Genomic DNA, 6,762 nt, shown 5'->3' with positions numbered 1-6,762 from the left:
GCCAAATATCTCAAATATATCCACATAATAATGTGGTCTCAATCATATAATCACAATTATACACTCAATGGGTCAAAACTATAAATATTCCCCTTTAAATAAAAGCAGGCATGTTTCGAATATTCAATACACTTAAACATATGCATAATCAGTCATATAATAATATGACTCATGCAATTCACATAATCATATAATTATCCAATTAATTCACATGTACACACAATATTCCAATATTGCCCTCCTGGGCCTCTAATCAAGACACTAAGCCTTATTAGGAATTTTGGAACGTTCCAGGTTATAAACATATATGTGTAAAAAAAATGTAACCAGTTACAAAACAATACTAAATTTGTTTGTTATCCTTTTGCATTTTTTTTGGAGTGACCAGTTGTAATACTAAACATTGTAACAAGTTACCATTTCATACACTTAAAAAGTTTAACCAGTTACAAAATAATACTTTCGTCATCGTTTACTATGTTATTATTAACAAGTGTAACTATTTCTAATAAATAATGTAATCGGTTATCTTATCATTCGATTAACAGGTGTTACCGGTTACAAAAACACTAATGCATTGTTCGTTATCCTTTCGCGTTTACTTTTTGGAGTAACAGTTGTAGTACTAAATAGTGTAACCGGTTACCATTTAATACGCTTACATAATGTAACCGATTACGAAAGTTCTATTGCATTGTACGTTATCCTTTTCCATTTATTAACTAGTGTAACCAATATTGCATAGTAAAATCGGTTACAATTTTAGACGATTATTAAAAATGTAACTGGTTACAACAATCCTATTTTATTGTCGGTTATACGTTAGCGTTTATTAACAAGTGTAGCTAGTTCCACTTGTGTACGCTGAAAATGTGTACCCGGTCCCAAAAAAAAACATCGTATGTTCTCGTTTCTGATGTTGATATCAAGTCTAACCAATTGTATTGAATGATGAAATCGATTACGTGTTTATTTTAGGTCAAAGGTGTAACTGGTTACAAAAAACATTTATAATTTTAAGTTGTCGTTTTAGCTGCTATTAAAAACTGTAACTGGTACTGAATAGTGTTTCTTGTGAAAAATGTAACTGATAGAAAATACCATTACATTGTTAATTATCCTTTTGTGTTTATTAACAAGTGTACACAGTACTGACTAGTTAAACCAGTTACAATTGTATAAGCTTTCAAAAAATGTAACCAGTTACAAAAATCCTATTGCATTGTAAGTTATCCGTTTAGGTTTATTTACAACTATAACCAGTTGTAGTACTACACATTCTAACCTGTAACGCAATCATGTGCTTCAAAAGTATAACCAGTTACATAAATTCTATTGTATTGTTGGTTTTTTTTTTTGGACCAGCTATTGCATTGTTGGTTATCCATTCTTACTTTATTAAGTGTAATGTGTAACCAGTACTTCTCAATATTGTAACCAGTTTCAAATGGAGATAACTACAAAATGGAATAAGTTACAACGACCATATTCCATTATCGTTTATATTATCTGGTGTGATTAACCAGTATAATCAGATGTAGTACTACCTAGTTTAACCGGTTACAATTGTGTACACTTAACACATACAACCAGTTAAATTGCATATTGTAACCAGTTACAATTTTAGACGCCTAAATAATGTAACAATTCACATAAAAAAACAACACAAACCCTCATATTACATTCATAAACAAACGCAAGACATCAACCCATACAAGCATTACCCAAACAAGTTACGGAAGGGTGACCTCATTTAGATTTTAGTGGTTGTGATTCCATCAACTTGCAACAATAAGTAGCGGCAGCCAAACAAATGTTCTACCTTGCCGAGTTGTTGTCAGACATAACCAAATCAATAGCAACACGTGCCATTTCCTCCTCTGAATTGAACTGCGGGAAAAATTTACTTTAAATTAGTCGTAAAATGAAACTAACCAAATATCACTACTTTTTAAAAAGTTTTTTACTTGATAAAAAAAATCCCCCAACAACACTTTTCCAATTGTTAAAAAGTGAGTGATATGAGTTCAGGAATCTTACGTCTTTCATAATTATTGGGTTGGACATCAATTTGATAACATAAATACTGTAGTCATCATAATTCTTTTGTTGTGGAGTAGTGGTCTTGATGCACATTTTGAATTCCTTAAATGTCCACCTGTTCAACACACATAATTCTATGTCATCCTTAAGCAAGTAATCTAACCTCGCAAGCTGATAATAATTAACATAAACAGTCACACCTCAGTTCAATAAACCAAAAATAAAAAATAACTACTTTATTCCAAACAATATTACACGAAACAAGGACACTAAGCTCTTTGTTAATTTTGCACGCACCACCAATGCTACGTAATTCCCTATGTGGGATTTCCCGAATTTCAGTAACGAATCATATACCTCCATCTTCCTACTCTTCAAAAGTATAATGAACAAAACCCAATGGCTCCTCTCTTTCACTGATATGGGATTATGTATCTACCAAGTAACAACGAACAAAATCGTACAACCAAAAATAAAATAAAAAATCCAAACAAAACCAATAATAGGAAATTTTATACTATGAGATACATTCTCACAACTATTCAAGTTCCCCAAAAAAAAATAACAGGCAGACATTATAGACCCCTTATCTGAAAATACTCGGGCAACGTTCACTTCTTCACCATGACATATAAAAAAATATATAAAATTCAAGTGCTTAATAACCAATATACATAAAATCAACACAACCTGAATTAAAATATATGTTTTACAATAAATAAAATAGCTCACACCAAATCTTGTAGTCAAGTACCAATTTCGCCTATCTCTTTTTTTTTTCAATTTTATTTGCAATGACGTGAGCTCCTCAACCCTAACATTTATCACTTGAAATAGGGTGAAAATGTTTATAATTACTCAATAACGATCAAATCAATAAGATTGTACAACATACATTCAACCACTACGATGTCAGAATGAAAAAAAACAATAAAAATGACGCAACACTTAAACCTTACCCCATGGGTTATCAAGTTTAATTTAAACCTTACTCATGCCTCTCTTAACAGATCAACTCCCTTTCCTCTTGTTGCTCAGGCTACTAGACCTCTCTCCCTCCCCAGTATTTGGTTCGTGAACATTGCTACAACCTCGCATATTAATATTACTCCTCCCAATGTCCAAAAAACACTCCCATTATGAAAATCGCCTTCACTACCAATGTGTTTATTCTCTTCAAAACTTTTTTCGTTCATGCTTCTACCACTTTCAAAACCCTTTACGGGATTCACACCAAAGTTACACTGACATTTGGACATTAACATATCCAACAATCTTGACTTGCGCTCACGACTATCCCTAGATCGTCGCTGACCCTCCTCAATTACAAAACACAGTTCATGTTTCAAAGTGTCATTGTGAAGTTGTCCTATACAATCCATCATGTGCCGTAACAAATTGTAATTCATCCTTTCCAACATGAAATACGAATTTAACAAAAAAAATCCCCACTTAATTCACCAATTTAAAAGCTCCATTAAACACAACTCAACTCATTAACAAATGCAAAACACATAATTAACTAAATAGATTATCAACCTTCAAAAAAATTTATTGTTCTTTAATGACAATAGATAAAATTCCCTCTATAATCCATAAAAATTATATAGGGTTGTACTAAAAAAAAAATGTAAAGAATGAAAAAATAATGAATATGCAACATATGCCACAGATTCGAGCTAGGGAAAATGTCACCAAAATTAATAAAGAAAACACATAATATCAACTAGTGTGTCGAGTGTGACGAATCACACAATATTGTGGAAAAAAGTATGTGCAGTTATAGCTTCCTACGTTCATATATTATAATCGGTTAAATAATTGTTTCATGGAAAAAAAATATGGGTAAAGATAAAGTTTCATTTGTTCATAAATTGTAACAGGTTACACGACTTTATCAGTTACAAATTAATATAACAAGCCTATATAGCACGTTTACTATATAACAAGCCTATATAGCACGTTTACTATATCTAGTTCACTTATTTTTTACACAGTTCCATTATCAGTTACACTGTAAAAGTTATGTAACCGCCTACAGTTTTTTTTTAAGTTATAACAAGTTACGAGGTGTTATGGAAATTAAAAGTGTCCAGTTACAGTTTCCTAATTGTTTGGATTGTAACCGGTTATAAAACTTTAGAAGTGATCAATGAATAAAAGAAGTCAACATTTTAGTAGTAAAAATTTCCTGTAACTAGTACACATAATTTTCTACCCTTTACGATTTTCACAATGGAATATCCCAACATCTCGTCAACCCAAAATTAATATGGAATGCAGATAACATTAGTTTAACACAAAAATACATGTTAATGATTCTACTCTAGAAAATCAACAACTAAAAATATACACAATTTTCAGATGTTGTCGATTTACAACAAACTCAGACTACTCCATCATGTATCTCTAGAACGACCAAGGCAGTATGAAATCCTCCTCTAGTCAGATAAAAAAAATGGCGTCACTTAACAAAACTTTCCTACATATCTAATCCTCCTTACATATTCGCCAAACAGAAATTGAAAAATAGTAAACTTCAAACTCTGCACCATCAAAAAGTAGTTGTCGTACCTAGAAGTTACTACAAAAACTTCATAACTCAAACCCACTTTTCAATCTCTAAAAAGACAATTATCTTACCTCCTATGGTATTCGCCTAACAGGACCGACGAAATACCAAAACACAGCCTCCATAACCACCGGAAGAAGGTTGCCAAAGTACCATAAACTTCGATAACTTCATAACTGAAACCCACTGGAAAATAGATGTCCTTCCCTTAACTCATGCCAAAAATTAATAACTCAAACCCATTTCTTTATATATCTAAACTGCGGGAACTCAAAAATAAGAACTTTCAATCTCCAAAAACAAACTCAAATCCACTTTTCTCTCTCAAAATAAACCCCATAATTTCACTATTTTAATCTCCAAAAATCTACTCAAACCCACTTTTTTCCCTCTCTAAAGAAAACCCCATAATTTCACTATTTTAATCTCCAAAAATCTACTCAAACCCACTTTTTTCCCTCTCTAAAGAAAACCCATCAATTTACTAGAAAAAAGCTTGTTTCCTTTTCTGTCTTTCTCCACAGTTTGTCGGCTAAAAGTTTTTTTTTTAAAAAGTAAATTTTATTAGATGGGACATAGCACGCGGTACTTACATTATGTCTCGACATTTCTTAAGGATAATTTGTCAGAAATCTACCCCTATACTATACAGTATAATTTTCATATATATATATATATATAACAATTCTTTACATGGGCTTCACTTTAAGCTCTACCGGTGGGGCTCTCAGTATTTCTTAACCTGTGAACAGTTTTTTGCGTGATTTTTTTATGACCGTGTATATTGTAGCTATTTAGAGAATCCTGCAAATTTTCAGAAAATTCTGGATAGTTTACAGTACCGAAAACTAGGTTCAAACATATTGTTTTCCACGTGCATAAAAAAAATTAGTCACGCATGCAACAACATGTTTGAACTTAGTTTTCGATACTGTAAACTATTCGAAATTTTTTGAAAATTTGCAGAATGCTCTAAATAGCTACAATATACACGTTCATAAAAAAAATCGCAGGGGCTTCTTTTATATATTTATATAAAAAATGGGGAATTCTCCTATAGGGGCTTCTCGTTAAGCCCTACCGGTGGGGCTCTCAGTGTTCTCGACCTGTGAACAGTTTTCATCGCGATTTTTTTTATGAACGTGTATATTGTAGCTATTTAGAGTATCCTACAAATTTTCAGAAAATTCCGAATAGTTTACAGTACCGAAAACTAAGTTCAAACATGTTGTTGCACGCGTGACTAATTTTTTTTATGCGCGTAGAAAGCAACATGTTTGAACCTAGTTTTTGGTACTGTAAACTATTCGGAATTTTCTGAAAATTTGCAGGATGCTCTAAATAGCTACAATATACACGGTCGTAAAAAAAAGTCGCGCCGAAAACTGTTCACGGGTCGATAAACACTGAAAGCCCTACTGGTAGGCCTTAAAGTGAAGCCCCTATAGAAGAATTGTACCATATATATATAAACTAGAAAATATAACCGCGCTCCGCGCAGTCTTTTGTAATTATTAAAACATATATATTTTAAAATATTTTTTGGGAGACTGTGGGGTGGTGATTCATTTTGACCATACTCGTACAACATGTTCTTTATATAGACACGTGAAGACATCTTGACCATAATTTTTTATTTCATGATGGTGTTCACTGTTATTGTGTAGCGAACTTCGTGTAGATTTTTGAAAAATTCTGACAAATTTTAAAGTACTGAAAACAAAGTTCAAAAAGCTTGTTGTACATTTACTTTTATTTATTATTATACGCTTTGCGTAGTTCTTTTTATAAAAAAGTCTAAATTATGTATAAGAAAATTTATATTTTGTGTAAGATTTATTTTGGCCAATTACCTGTTTGAAGTCTTTATTTTTAAAAATTAACTTTTAGATCTCGTGTTTTGTCAAAATAATAAAAATTGGAATTGATAGATTTATTATTTGAACACTGAATTTTTGCTCGTTACCCGTTTTGACGCTATGTTTTTTAAAATGAACCTTTGGACCATGTATTAAATTATATATTAAAATGAACCTTTGTATTTAAAATATTCAAACTTCTTATGAAATGTTCAAAATGTTCAAAATGAACCTTTGGACCATGTATTAAAATGAACCTTTGTATTTAAAATGTTCAAACTTCTTATG

The 6,762-nt window shown here is 31.5% G+C and overlaps 1 long non-coding RNA gene across 1 annotated transcript; it reads right to left on the bottom strand.

Moving 5' to 3' along the window:
* Window positions 1–1,422: 1,422 nt before the first annotated feature.
* Window positions 1,423–5,118, bottom strand: LOC133830505 (uncharacterized). The gene is made up of 3 exons (XR_009892090.1): window positions 4,687–5,118; window positions 2,041–2,158; window positions 1,423–1,890 (listed from the first exon to the last, which is right to left on the bottom strand). It is a non-coding gene; the product is annotated as an uncharacterized LOC133830505 (long non-coding RNA).
* Between the last annotated feature and the right edge of the window lie 1,644 nt (window positions 5,119–6,762).

Source organism: Humulus lupulus, chromosome 4, assembly GCF_963169125.1.
Source record: "Humulus lupulus chromosome 4, drHumLupu1.1, whole genome shotgun sequence".
Classification (NCBI taxonomy): domain Eukaryota; kingdom Viridiplantae; phylum Streptophyta; class Magnoliopsida; order Rosales; family Cannabaceae; genus Humulus; species Humulus lupulus.
This window is presented reverse-complemented; position numbering and strand designations above follow the sequence as displayed.